Genomic DNA, 16,477 nt, shown 5'->3' with positions numbered 1-16,477 from the left:
AAATACCTTTCAGTCACAACCAATGTCATGAAAAAGAATGAGAGACACCACAGGATACTGATTGTGTGATGGAAGGGTCATCACTCTTTCTGAGGGTCACAAGGAGCTGAGTCATAGCAGAAAAGTACTTGAAGGACCTTGCTTGATCCCATCATATGGAATGGTAGTTTGCTCTTCAGTTTGTTGTTTCCTGTTTTCCTCTGTTTTAACTTGGTACTTTGTTGACACCAGATTGCCACTTTCTTCCTTTTCAATTCTCCTCACCATTTCCATATGTCATTAACGTCTTTTATGAGAAACTTCTTTTCTGAAAAGCTAGCCTATAATCACATCCCCATTCCCATGACACCTTTCTGACATGAAAAATGCCTACTATCAATTCACCCTCATTCATTTCTATAGTTTCCCTTTTTTGCCCTAACACCATTTTCTTTGCCATCTCTCATTCTCGTTTTTATGAGATTTCCCTTTCCCTTTAACTTTTGCCTTCATTTATTTCAGTGACTTCAGGAAGCCCTTGATACTGACACTCATATGATTGTGAGCTGTTTATTCCCTTTTTAATATAAATAATTTTGAAAGTTTTAGCAGGGGGTCTTTTATCCCTCTCATGCAATTAAAATAGGCTAAAGCTTAAATAACAATGTTGCCTGAGTGTTTTGAAAATGGTCATTCCAAATAATACAAGAAAAGATTATAGTTCAAGAATTAGCTAGAGAATGAAAGCTAGATTCAAAAGAGAATTGTTATCATCTGTAGACTCAATACAGATCCTACTGAGTTTCCCAAAAGTATTCAATATTTTCCATTTAGGAATGGTTCCAATTTTAACCAAAGGACTGACTTAGATTTGACCATACGTTGCTTCCAAAATTTCTTTTCCAATTTAAGAAACAGTAAAGTATGGCACAATAGATAGATAGGTAGGTAGGTAGGTAGGTAGATAGATAGATAGATAGATAGATAGATAGATAGATAGATAGATAGATAGATAGATAGATAGATAGATAGATAGATAGATAGATAAACAGAAAACATTTGCTACTGAAATAAATCTGTTTTGTGCTCTTAGTTTGAGTTATATGACAAGTCTATATGTTGTGGGGTTAGTTTGTTTTTCGGTTTGGTTTTTTTTTTTTTTTTGGACATTTGCTTTCCAGCTTCATGGCATGAACTTCTGACAGGAATTGATTGAAAACCTAAACTTTACCTTCAAGAAATGTTTACATCATTTAAGAAACAGGTCTGATAAGTTATTGAATTCACAAAATAGATTTATTTCAGGCAAAGTATACACAAGACTATCTCAGCTCATAACTGGTTTTGGGTGGCATGCAGTTGTTATCCTAGCCAAAAGGGAATGGACCAGTAGGAGGATCACAGCCCAGGCTGGCCCAAGCATAAAGCAAGACCATACATTGAAAATAATCAATGTAAAAGGGCCTACAATTATGGCTTAAATGACAGTAAGTGCAAGGATTGAGTTCAACCCCAAGTATATCCAGGAAGGAAAAGGAAGGAAGGAAAGAAAGAACAAGGAAGGAAAGAAAGAAAAGTAAACAATTCAATAGCTACATTTAGGCATGCAATGAATAGGATTAACAACTTCACTTGTTCAGTTGTTCAGAAAAGGATTAACAATTTCAGTGAAATGAAAAATAGCAAAATAAAGAAAAGCTTGCAAGGATTACTGAAAATAACATGTGATAATAATGATGTAGCAAAGATACATTAGTACACACCTTCAAAAACTATTTGCCATTATATTAAATTTGAACCCTAAAGTGGTCTCATGGTTATTATTCTTACTTCTTTATCAAAACAGAAACATTTTGAGTGAAATAGGGTACTACAAGTAATTATACCAGGACACTAGCTATCAACTGGGGCAGATTCAAGCACACCAGGATATATAGCCTCTTTCTACCTATGACCTTACAATTTTTACTTAGATATATATCTGGCAGCAATTCATACAGTTTATAAATCAGGAACATTCTTTACAATAGCTAAAAACCAGAATGAATCCTAATATCTATCTGAGGGAGAAAAGGTATTATATTCACCAAAAATGTATACTGTATACTGACATGCAACACAGGTAACACTGAACAGATAAAATTGAGCATAAAGAGTCAGACACAAAAGGATGCATACTAGAGAACTTCATTTATGTGAATTTTTTAAAAATTAGAACTATAGAGCTTGTAAATATGAACAAATGTAAAAGATATAAAGAAAATTAAGAGTGTAAGGAGGATAAATGTTAGGACATTCGTCATTTGTAAGCAGGACTGGATCATTGGAAGAGGATACAGACAGACTTCTTTAGTCTCTTATCTGAACTGTCTTGTGGTACTTCACATCATGAAAATTCATGAGCTGTATATTTTGTTTTATGCACCCTTCTGTACATCTATTTTGCAACAAAATAGTGTTGAAAAATGAAAATACCAGCTGCTGAGTAAAGTTCTACCAAGTATAATGTATGGAGAAAGCCAGGGATTATTATTGGAATATGAAGTCTTCAATTTGAACAAAGAAGGCTTCTAGAATCACAATCATAACTCAGCTTGACTTTTGCTTAGAATGTAATTACAAAACAAAAAATATTTCTGCACATTTTTCACTAGAAAGAAATTTTGTGAGTCCAAGTCAACATTACATTTGAGCACTAAGGACCTCCTTTTAACACTTATTATTAACCTACCAAAGGGGTTAAGTGACAGTGTGTTCCTGAAATCTCAGCATTCCAAAGTCTAAATTAGGAGGATCATGAATTATAGGTCAGCTTGGGCTACATAGTGAGATGATGTTTCAGAAAGGAATGATAATGAAAGAACCTGTTTATAGCATAACGTGGGCATTCATAATAGAACCCTACAATCATACTGAGAAGAGATAAAGGTGTGCTTTGTTCATCTTTTCTAAGTAACACTAATAGAACTTAATTTTTTTCTTGGGGTTCTGCCAAACGAGATACAACAAAAGCAATGCATAAAAGCAATTCTTTCTCTCACATCTCATCCTCCATTAGCCTCAGACAAACCTCTGAAAGTGTTCCAAGAAATGGTCCTATGAATCTGTCATTTGCTAAGTAAATAGAACAGATCTAACCTAAGTCTTGATTTTATGAGTTGTATTTGTCTGTTTTCAACAGGAGGTAAAATGTGCCAAATACTTACTTCATTTGTACTCTAAAGTTTAAACACAAATAACCATTTATCTAAGTGTTGGACCACACAGTACAGAATCACTTAGAGACTAGGAATCTGTCACTTGTGCTAAGGGCTTCCACTAGTATATGAGGAAATGTGACTTGCATCTTGCTGGCCACTTTGGATTGATAAAAGCAATGAAAAGAAAAAGATATCTTAAAGGAAATTCACCTTTTGCTTTAAAAACAAGGGATCAGCTTGTTGAGGACATTCTAAACACATTTCATTAGGGAATTTTCAAAGTTTACTAGAGGAAAGTCCTTCATTAAAAATTAAACTGGTACTCATAAGAACTCAGTCAAAAATACTTTGGCTGCAAATGGCATTAGTGGGACAACTACCAATGTTTAAATAAGGACTATAGATTAAATAATACTATATGTAACAGTGCTTTTAGAGAATTGTACTATAGTCATGTAAGACATTGCTTTTGGTTTTAGAAAACACACTTGAGTTTTTAGGGGTAAATTCAATAAATTTGCATCATATTTGCAATAAACAGTTCATAATAAAAGTATTTAAATCTATCAGTAAGAAGACAGTACATACCAAAGAGAAAACAAAAGATGGTACATTCAAGAAATCCTAATGAAGAGTATGTGGGAATTTTTTGTACTATTCTTATGGCAAATTCTTTCAAAACAACCATGAACTCATGGACCAAGATCTACAGTTTAGAAGTGTTATATGACTTTAATAAAGGAAAGTATACAGGCTTGACCAATAATTCTATGACTACACAAACCATTTGATTTCCCTGAAACTAAGTTACAGCATCTTTCATCTAAAGAGGGGCCAATTCAACAGTGTTTTGAGTCCCATTCTGATGCTGAAACATAGTAGGTTAGGCTTTGTGCCAGGCACTGAGGGCTCCCACCTATAATCCTAGCTATTCAGGAAGCTGATATCTGAGAATTACAGTTTGAAAGCCAGCCCATTCAGAAAAATCCAAGAGACTCACCACTAATTAACCACCATAAACCCCCAAAACGCCAGATGTGAAGGTGTGAGTCAAGTCATGAGAACTATCCTTGAATGAAAAAGCTAAGGATATCACCCAAGCCCTGAGTTTAAGCCCTAGCCCCCAGACCATGCACATGTGTTCTCATTTCTCTTTCAGAATCTCTTCCTTCCAAATTTGTAATTTTTTATTATTATAAATTAAAGAAATAATGATAACAACAGGGCTCTGGTTGATTATGCCTATAATCATTGTATTAAGAAGACTGAGATCTGAGAATTAAGTTTGCAAGCCACCCCAGGTAGACAAGTCCAAGAGATTCCTACCTCCAATTAACCAGCCAAAAGTCAGAAGTGGTGTTATAACTCAAGCCTAGAATATTAGGCATAAGCAAGAATCCTGAACAAAAGCCTGAGGCCCAGATTTCACGCCCTAGTACCAACAACAACAATAAGTAATGTTGATAGCAGCCAATACTTATTCCATGAGATTCCTATGGTAAAAACCTATTTAAGATTTTTGTATAAACTCTCTTAATCATCACAACAAATGTATTTATAGCTACTATTCTCATTCATATTTTGTAGAATAAGAAGAGATCTGAAAATGTTTTTTATAAGTGGCTAGTGGTAAACATTTTAGGCACTGAATGCCACTTAAGTCTCTGTTAAATATTCTTTGTTTATGTAACTGAACTGTAAAGTCAATGTTCTTATCAATATGCAATAAGACACCATGGGAAAGCAAGTATGGGGTAGGATTTTGCCTATAAGTTAACTGCTGCCTTAAGAAAGCCTGACTCTTGATTAGTTGCCAAATGACATAACTGAGAAGGGATTTGAATGATCATCTTATCTAACTCCATTTATAGATGAAGCACTAAGATTTCAAATAATTTGCCTTAAGGCCATTGCATTAAATCTATGGTCTTCTGATTCTTAATCAAGTGCTCTTGAGATCACAAGGCAATCAACTTTAGATACATCTTGAAAAAACCTAAAGCATGTTCTTAATTCATATTTGAATTTTAACCACTAGCATATCAACTAATAACTGACTTTAAAACGAGCTGGAAAGCAGCCTGGCATCGGTGGCTCAAGCTGGGCATCAGTGGCTCATGCCTGTAATCCTAGCTACTCAGGAGGCTGAGATCTGAGGACAATGGTTCAAAGCCAGCTTGCACAGAAAAGTCAGTGAGACTCTTATCTCCAATAACCACCAGAAACCTGGAAGTGGTGCTGTGGCTCAAGCGGTAGAGCACTCTCCCTGAGCTGCAGAGCTCAGGGACAGTGCCCAAGCCCAGACTTCAAGCTCCACAACCAACAACAACAACAAAAAACAAGCTGGAAAGCAAGGCTCACACAAAAGTCATCAATGACAATAAATGCTGCATAATTAAGTACTTAGCTCTATAAAATTAATTCAATGTTTTGTATTTTAATATGTTTTTATTGTAAAAATACTGTACAGAGGGGTTACAGTTACATGAGCAAGGTAATGAGTACACTTCCTATCAAGCATTGTATTTTTGAGGGCTAACCATTGGTCTCTCATGGTAGAACAAAACTAAATAGATTCTATATTTAGAAGAAAGCCTTGTGGGAAAGCATGATATAGTAAGCAAAAGCCAAAATTCAAGACAGGGAAGGTAGGTATTAGTGAGGAATGTAGCCATCCCAGCAGTTTGCATGAGAAATAGAATTGCAGGAAGACCTTAAAGGAATGGGTATGACCTTTGGGTGAGCAGCATACATTGAACTGCCTGGATTTTAACCAAAACATGTTTTAAATCCCTATGTAAGAATATGTTATAGAATACATGGATTAAGATGGCATTGTCTCTGTACTCAAACACCTAAAATCTAGTGGAAACCACCTGATTTCACTTGTTTAGAGCTTTGAAAGCATGCTTCATTGTAGTTCTCCCCAAAGCTATTAACTTGACAGCTAACACAAAAGACATGGTATGAATAGAGGAATGAAACTGTGGCTGCAGAGAAAAATGGTAACTTTAGATGAAATTGATCAAGCAAATTCTCAATTGCTTCTTCCAGGGTTACCTCTTGACTTCTCTGGGGCAGGAAGAGTAGCACTCAGATAGAGAGGTGAAGTTAATCTTCAGCCTTTTTCCAATCAAACTATCCTAAAATTATGAGGTGTCTTAATGCTATCTATAAAATTTATATGATAGCAGGTTCATTTAAATACTCATTATTCATACTTGCATATTACTGTCATGTTCTTATATCCTTACATTAATCCTTGTAGGGTATAGAGATGATAATAACATCTGTACCACCAGGAGCTAGAGCTAAAATGAAGCTGTTCTGTTGAGGAAAGAAGAAAGGGATGGAAATAGGGTTAACCTCTTAAGAATGGTTGCTATTGATGTATGAGAATGGAGTAAAAAAATAACTCTATGAGTCATTACAAGATTCAGGTTTTGGTTTTGGTATCATAAAATATGATAAGGTGACACAGTGACTTCTTTATCTGAAAATAAGAAGCTGAATGAAATAACTTCTAGAAAACCTTTGGATTTTAACCCTGTTATTATTCAATAGATTTTACATACTTAATATAAAAGCTTAACTGCAGGTAAAATAAATTCTGTTCACTAAAACAATAACAAACAAAAGACTAGACTCAATGTTGAAAACAGCTGAATTGATCATTATTTTGGCAAATGGGGAAGATCTAAACAGAAAACATATTAGGTTATGAGGGCCACCTTCAGTCATTCATGTATTGTGTATTTTAACAACCCTTATAAGATATTCTTGGCTTCCAGGTAGTATAAAATGGCCAGACTTAGTCAATGAAACTTATTTATTAACTATTGGTCTAGTCTACTATTTAATTCACAAATTAAAATATTAAAGTCTAGTGATTAGGTGATTATAAGCAGTCACAAAGCTAGTAAAAAACAGAGGTAGGACTAGTTGTTAGGACTCCTAAATCTCTAGTCTCCTTGAAAAAAGGCCTCAACTGTAGATTTTTAAAGCCCTTTAATAATGTAGGATTTGTTGGGTCTTTCCTGAGTTATCTAGCTTCTAACACATATTTTCATGACATAGCAAACTCATGACACTGACTACCCAGGAATACCACATGGTATCACTTTCAAGACTGCCATTTCCAGACAGTACATTTTGAAACTGATTTACATCCTCTATTCCACTCATTGTCTAAACTTCACCATCTAGCATCTTATTCATCCCAAGTCCTATTTTCTTTTTCTTCAAGAAACATAAATTTTAAATTTTATTTGTTTGTTTGCACCTGTACTAGGGCTTGAATTCAGGAACTCATGCTCTCATTTGGCTTTTTACTTGAGGCTGGCACTCTACTCCTTGAGTCACACCTCCAATTCAGTTTTCTGGAGTTAAGAATCTCACAGGAAAATGAAGCTGGGGCTCAAAGTGGTAGAGCAATAGCCTTCAGCAAAAAAGCTCAGAGACAGCACCCAGGCCCTGAGTTCAAGCTCCATAACCAACAACAACAATAAAAAAGAATCACAGACCTTTCTGTCAGGCCGGCTTTGAACTGAGATTCTGAGATCTGAGTCTCTTGAGTTTTTTGGATTATAGATGGGAGATACCAGTACAAGATTCAAGTTCTATGTTTATAATAGGATAAACTTAATCTTACAATTATGAGAATGTGGCTTACTTATCAAGGTTGTTCAATACCAGTTCGATCAATCTGTGTATTCTTATAGGTAATGTTAACATACATAATGAATTTATATTGCTGCACAATTAAAAATATCTCATTGAATCTTCTACCAAATCCTATTAAGTAAATATTATTTCTACTTGCAAGTAAATAAACAAATGATACCATGACCTTTGTAAAGTTACACAGCTATTAACAATAGAACAAAGATAGGAGACTAAGTCTGTCTGGGTCTAAACTTTTTAAACAATGGTACTCATGGATTCAGAACACCTTGGTGACAGGAGAATAAAAAGGGTATATCATGAGACAAGTTTTCTGAAACCCGCAGGAAACATTGAAAGTATTTCTGATTTTCTTTCCTTAGAATATATCAATCATGATACTGAAATAAGCCTGAGCTTTTCTCACCCAGGCCTCTAGTCGGGATTTTCCTGTCAATATAGCAGTTCCAAAACCACTGAATATTTCTGCCTAGTCAAATGCAAAGCAGTGATGGATCATGATGGCCTTTGGAAAAAGAGTGCACTGGGAAGCCAAATAATAGACTATTCATCAATTAAAACAGAAGGATTCTTGCCAGTGCGGCATTTGAAAATTAAGGAAAAGCAGTGAGCAGGTGGTGAGAGGTACTTGATCATTCTCATCAAATGTCTAAATTTAATCATCTCCCCAGCTGGGCCATGCACAATAGACACAGTAGAGAAGGTCTCCCCATTTGAAGAGGAACATAGTGCCCGATGGTACTGCTCTTCACTAAAGCAGTCATTTCTAGACATTTGTTACCTCCAAATCCTCAGGAGTTTCTCCTTAACATCTGCGAGTAAGGAATTCATCTTAATGGATTATTTACAAGTTTAAATAAGCATGTAATACCTAAAACTGCAAGTATGATTCTCACCTTATCACTCTGATAATATAATAGAAAGTACACTGCATGATCATCACACATGGCATCTCTGCCCCCACTTATATTGTACACAGTACACAAATTATTCATCCTAAATCCTTTTGTAAAATATCAAAATGGTTAACTTCAATGCCATGTGAGTTTGTAATCACAGTTACCAATCTTTTCATAGAAACACATCTTTCCCTTATTCCAACATCAAAAACTTCAATGAATTAAATATAAACTTGAAATTTTAGTCTATTCAACTAACCTTTGTTTTATTCCATGTCCCAAGTATTTTTTAAAACATATGTATTATACCTATTCTTCTTCTATTACACACATCGTATGTGTTTCTATGACTATACTTTCATTCAGGCTCTTCCCTCAGCCTAAAATGCCTGATATGATCCAAAACCATTTCCATTCTTCAAGATGCAGCTGATTTTCAAGAAACATTTCCTTCAATAAAGACAAAGGGGAAAAGAAGGTCTTAGATTAAGCTTACTACACAATTTACTCACAAAGATATAGTTCCATATTATTGTAGTTATAATTCACCTCTCTCAGAGTAAAAGAAAACTTCAATTGTATACATTCCAGATGGTGATGCACTAATCACATGAAGTTTCCTTTAAAATATGAAGTAAATAATATTGGAATCATCTTGAATCTTATAAATCTGTAAGAATACTAGGTTGTAGATATTATAATAACATGTTCTCCCTAACTTATTTTTATTGGTATTTGGGCCAGTAACCACATATACATGGATCGTCATCAGTTTTGCTAAAAATGATACTTACCTCACATTTGAGGATGGGTAGGTAATTTCCATGTCCTAATTGAATATTAGCAAATATGACATGAATACAGCCTTGCTTATATTATAGACCCATTAGATTTCTGCCATCACTATACAAATATACCCATTCCAAACTTCTAAAAGGATAGAAAAGAGTTTGGGAAGAAAAAGTGACTCACAGATGACTGCAGATGTATGAATAAGAGCAAAAAATTGTTCAGCAAACTCATTGCCTAAGAGGCAATCATAGTTTGGTATTGCTTGAAGCCACTAATTTGTAAGATGGTTTGTTATGTAGCAGTAACGCACTGATACAAGAATCCTTTGGCCTATAGTGACCAATCATAAATTGCCTTCCACTAGCACATAAATACACATATGCATAGAGCAGCAGAAGAGTTCAGATATTGATGTGCTGGCTTTTTTTTCATGTGATTATTTCTAACACATTTATAAGATTATTTCTTTGTTGCTTTGTATGTCCCTCCCCCACAGTATAATCCCTGCTTTCACTGTATTTGATGTTGGTATAATTTGTGGAGGGGAAGGGGAAAAAACAAATCGTTCAAATAGGGATACAGGTGGACCCATTGCAACAATGAGATGTACAAGTTGTTATGTCGAAAACGAACTTTACAACTTTCGTGCAGAGGGAAAGGAGGGCAGGGAAGATTGGCTGGGGAGGTGGTGGGAGGATGGGAAGGGGAAACAAAGGAGGAGGCTACAATGCTTGATAAGAAATGTACTCATTATCTTGCCCATGTAATTGTAACTCCTCTGTACAGTATTTTCACAATAAAAAAAAAGAAAGAAAAAAAGTTTTAAATCATTTGTCCTAAAGCCATCCTCAGTGCAATGAAGTTTAATGTATATATATATTATGGTCTATATTTATTTACCTAAATATCGTGACGTCCTCTAAACAAAACTAAATCCTCACTGTATAGGGCACAGAACCTTGCACAGTAAACAAAACACTACATCGATCAAAACTAAAATAAATGTTACATACGCAAAGCCTACACCTGCTTAAAATGTGCCTTTTCTCTTTTTTCCTTCAGATCTATATGAAATTATGGACCAACTGCAGAGCAAAAATGATTTCTTGGGAGAGCTGGATTTCCCATTGTGTCTAAGGTAATAGAAAGGATATTACCTCTCTGCTGAATCTTCCTGCAGTTGACTTGTTGTGAATTGCTACAGTAAAGTAAAAGAAAATCATTATTATGACTTGAAAAAAGCAAATTGTTTTAAATAAAGTTTGCATTAATCTGTAGACAGGCCACACCAAAACACTCATTTACTATTACCTGTAATTGGTCACGTTTATTAGTTGTTTTTATATTTGGATTTACACAGTTTAATATATTTTTCTTCTGGTTAGCTATTTATTTTTTCTTGTTGAAAAAGAAATTTAAGATAAATTAAATTCAATATTCCTGCCAGTAATGTGTTTGCATGACAATAACTCATGTTTTTAAAACTACATATTACCAGAAAGCCAAATAGCTCCATCTTGAAAGTCCTTTCTGGCTATAAAACATTGGAGTGCCATACAAAAATTAGGACATGTGTTCTTAAGTTTTGTTTGATTGCTACATACATTTTATTATCCAGGGTCTTAGGAGCCTATGATCAGGAGCATTTTCTTTATAGGAAGTAGCCATGTGCAGTAGCCCATGCCTATAATCACAGCTAAAAAAAAATTACCAAGGTGCAATCTCAAAAGACAAATATGATACAGTGACTTATTCTTATAATCCTAGTTATGTATGAGGCACAAGTAGAATTTTTGTATGAGGCTAGCCTTAGGCAAAAAGTGAGACCCTACTAAACTAAAAACATTTTTTTTTGGGGGGGGGGAGGGGGTCCGGTCGTGAGGCATGAACTCCAGGCCTGGGCGCTGTCCCTCAGCTCTTCAGCTCAAGGCTAGCGCTCTACCACTTGAGCCAAAGCGCCACTTCTGGCTTTTTTTTCTTTTTGCTTATGTGGTGCTGAGGAATCGAACCCAGGGCCTCATGCATGCAAGGCAAGCGCTTTACCACTGAGCCGCCTTCCCAGCCCCTAAAAGCTTTTTAAAGGGATTGGAATGTGGTAGAATACCAGCCTAGAAAACCTAATGCTCTGAATTCAAACCATGGTGAATGCAGGAAAGAAGGAAGGAAAGGAGGAAGGGAAGGAAGGAAGGAAGGAAGGAAGGAAAAGGAGGAAGGGGGAGGGAGGGTGTGAAAGGAAAGGATTAGGAGTACAGAACTAAGGCAGATTCATTCTATTCACCACATACTGCAGAATGGTGAAGCTCAGGAAAGCTTTAGATAAGAGGATATAGGAAACATGAGAGCCTAATTCCACTTAGAATTCTATCACACATAATGACCAGCCTGCTTCACTGGATAATACCCTACTCTTCTTGCAAACTTAGTCCTGAGACCCAGATTGTTCATAATCAGGCAAGATTTAAGAATCTTAGTTTAGTAAACTTCTTTAAACTAACTTTACTACTATTCATGTTCTGATCTTATGGCCCTAATCTACTAATTGAATTTCTTCTTGCCTCAGTTTCCTCCAAAAATGGGATGATGTAAATCCTAAGGAAAGAGTACAGCTCATAACTCACAGAAATAATTTAAAAAAAAACAACCTGTGGATAACTTATACCTATTATTTTTGGCATACTGCTAAATTAGCTATTTAAAGCAATAACAAAAAGCCTAGTTTATAATTTTTGCTCATTGTTATGGTACAAATACTCATATCATGGCAAATATCATGTAACTATCAAGAAGTCACTGAATCTTAGCTATGGTGAATAATGCTACGATAAACATAGTTGTGCTGGTAGCTTTAGTATGGCCTTGTTTGTCATCATTTGGGTAAATGCCTAAAAGTGGGATTGCTGAGTCATAGGGGAGCTCTATGTATAGTCTTTTGAGGAACCTCCATACTACTTTCCAAAGTGGTTGAACAAGTTTTCATTCCCACCAACTGAGCAGTAGGATTTCCTTTTGGCCACATCCCCTCCAGCATCTGTTGTTATTAGATTTCTTGATTATAGCCATTCTAACTGGGGTGAGGTGGTATCTCAATATTGTTTTGTTTTACATTTCTTTTATTGCTGGGAAGTTGAGCATTTCTTCATGTGTCTATTGGCCAGATGCCCCTCAGTAGATGAATGAATCAAGAAAATGTGACACACACACACACACACACACACACACACACACACATACACACACACACACACACAGAGATAGATAGATAGATAGATAGATAGATAGATAGATAGATAGATAGATAGATAGATAGATAGATAGATAGATATGGATATACAATGTAATTCTATATCTCCATCAGAAAGAATGACACTGCCTCATTTGTTCCAAAATGGAAAGACTTGGAAAAAATTACATTAAGTGAAGTAAGCCAGACTCAAAGAAACATAGGTCCCATGGTTTCCCTTATACCTGCAGTAACTAGTATATTAGGACAAGCAGAAGAGGTCAAAAGCTATGTACATATGACCATAAGTGAAATGAACCCCAAGATAAGAACAGAAGAGATTTTACTTTTCTTGTTCTTTTTAATGTACTTATAATGTACTGTGTGATTTTCTTTTTGTTTCTTTGTATATTCTTCCCCACAGTAAAACTCCTGTTTTCACCATATTTGATTCCAGTGTCCTGTATCTTATATATACATTTTTCTAATTTGGGGAGAGGAAGAGAAATAACAAAATGCTTAAAGAAGGATAGAGGTTGACCCATTGTAACTATGAGATGTACAAAACACTATGTTGAAAACGAACTTTACAACTTTGTAGGTGGGAGAGGGATGAATTGGGGAAGTGGAGAGGAAAGGGATGGTGGGGGAAAAACAAAGGAGGGGGTAACAATAATGGATAGGAAATAGACTCATTACCTTGCTCATGTAACTGCCCTCTGTACAGTATCTTTACAATAAAAAATATATATTTAACATTTTAAAAAAAGAAGTCACTGAAATTGGGCTTAGGATGAGAAATAAGCTTTCAGGAATCACAATGAGCCTGCTCCACCAGACCACTCTATGACCAGACTCCACTATGAAACCCACTTAAGGATTTGTTCTCATTATGTACCTCTCTATATTAATCCTGACAATCCTGAGATTTTGGTGCTATTTTTCTGTGAATTAAAAATTGCTGTCCTGAACCTCAGAAATGACCTCAGCACAAGTTATCAGGCCTCATTGATCTTACAACCACCCTACTCACTTAGATCTTGAACTGTCACCTATTCACCGAGATTTTCTTACTAGGTCCCATCTACCTGTTACACCACTGTGTCCCCAGGGACCTCTAATTATATTCATTTGCTTGTGTTGCCAGCATCCAGTTATGCTTGTGGTTAGGATACTATCTGGGACCAGATATAAGGATTATTAAATAAAAGTAAAGTCTGTTACCAAGAGCCAAAGGGCACAGTCATTCACAGAAAAAGCATCCATTCCCTTGCTCTAATTAGCACTTTATTTTCTGTCTGGATAACAAGTTGCCCTTCTAGATACTAGTGAGTAAGGTTACCATAAACATATCAGGAATGGCAGGATGCTGTAGGCAGAGCTGTTCCATTAAAAATAGAGGTAGTAGCCATATAATGAACAACTCACAAGTATAGTCACACCCAAACCATGAACTCTGGAGTAATCCATCATATAGAGTAAATAAGTTCCAACAATTTACTCATACTTTCATATGGCGATTGGGTACATTACTTCGTAGCTGGCAAAGCTGGCAGAAAATTGATGCAATTATCTATGTAAGTGAGCAAATGATCCAATTATGTGTATAATTATGGCAAAGCATTAATGCTGATAATGATGAGAAAGATGATTCCATAATGGCTCAGCCAGAAAACAGAAAAAGATAATTTGATTTGGGAAACACAAAACCACTGACAGCATCTGTGAGTAACTGAAAAAGCTCTTGGCTATTCCCACACCAGAGGTCAAGGGCATAGTAAAGGACTTGTCAGTTTTTTGTTTCATCTGAAAATGCACTAATTTTATATTTCAGTAACTACAATAGCTAGACCTTTCATAGACTATAAAATAATAAATAATTAGCAAACAGTAAAATTTATACAACTAGGAACATGAAATTTATACAACTAGGAACATGAATCTGGTCACTACAGTTTTGTGTAACACTTCACAAAATCACAGCATTATCTTATACTCAGTTTTCCCCTGAACTCCTAACTATACATTAATGGTGATTAAGAGGTTCCTAAGTTTATGTTCCTTATGGGTACACACACACACACACACACACACACACACACACACACACACACACACACACACACACACACACACACACACGAGACTAGGTTAGGTTATGTCTCTTAAGAACTTCAATTGAAAGTGATAAAGCTCACTATGGTCTGCATAAAATAGACTTCCTCAGAAGTGCAACAACAAAGTCTCACCCTAAAAAATATTGCTCCTCTTAATTACAATGCAATTTATTGTTTGTACATGGGCAATCTTCCTCTAGCCCCCTTAACCCAGAATGTGCACCTTTTACTTATTCTCTCTTTCTGCAATCTGTTTCATTTTTCATAATGTAATCATTGTTGGGCATCCACTATGTGCTTGGTTAAAATGTTTGGATTTCAAATAGATACATACATGCATGCATGAATAACAGGATCTATGGTCTCCAAACAATCATAAATTCAGTGCAAGAAAGCAGCCAATCACAAAAGTTTATGAGAGATTTTATTTCTATGTTACCATAGGATAAAACAGGAGCCTTAGACCATTATTCCAGATTAGAGGAGTTAGAGATCATTTTCTGGAGGTCATAACATCTGAGACAAAGTGTTGCTAGCTGATAGTTAAAAATACAACAGTGAATAAAGCAAACCCTCCAGATCTTCAGTGTAGAGAAATACATACAATGCAAATAATATGTACATAATAATATGTCAATTAGTGACTATTTTAAGGAAACATAAAGCAGTGTGTATAAATTTTTCAGTGGGATGTTCAGAGAGGACTGGCTGAGATGTCTCAAACAACTTGAATGATGTGAAGAAGACTGACTTGTAAATATCTGAGGGAAGAATTTTCTGGGAAGAAGTACGTTCAATGAGTTAAAAAAAACAACAGCAGAAAGCAAAAATGCAAGAGTAAAGAAAAATGAGAGTTGAGAAATTAAATCAGAGAGCCAGCCAAAGGTCAGATCACATGAGACTATGCAGGCCATGACATAAAGTTTATTTTATTGGATTTTTCTTTGACCTCAGGTATACAGATGGAAATAATTGTTATTCTTAGTTCAGGTCATACTACCCTTGGTTTATAAATCACCCATTTAATCTTTTTCATTTTCTAATAAACACCTACAAATCCATTGTCTGACTCCCAAACTGGAATATTAACTCCACTGTGCCATCTTCTACCTCCTCCAGAGGTAACTACTATCCTAATTTTATGCATTTTGTTCACTTCATTTTGATTCATTTTATTATATATATGAGGCATATATATGTATATATCCTTATAAAAGAACATTTTGATCTGTATTTGAAGTGAGCAAAAAGAGTATCATAGTCTCTACCACCTTATGGGCTTTATCTTTTATACTCAGCATTTTATTACTAAAAATTGTTTATGCTGTTTGTAGCTATAGCTCATTCATTTCATCAATATATGTCCATGTGAACATTCCTCAGATTATTTATTTATATATTCTCTTGTTAATTGGTATTTCTATGTCTCTTAAGTCTTTAATAATATGACTAATGTGACCAAAACAATCTTGAAAGTATCTCCTTAGGAAGATACACTAAAATTTCTTGTGGAATACACCTAATATTGATATTAAATGATGGGATGTATAAATGTCCAATTTTCTTTCTTTTTTGGGGGGGGGTCCG

This window comes from Dipodomys merriami, unplaced genomic scaffold, assembly GCF_024711535.1.
Source record: "Dipodomys merriami isolate MVZ:Mamm:240054 unplaced genomic scaffold, mDipMer1.0.p SCAF_3, whole genome shotgun sequence".
NCBI lineage: Eukaryota > Metazoa > Chordata > Mammalia > Rodentia > Heteromyidae > Dipodomys > Dipodomys merriami.
The sequence above is the reverse complement of the archived record's forward strand: the minus strand, read 5'-3'. Positions refer to the sequence as shown.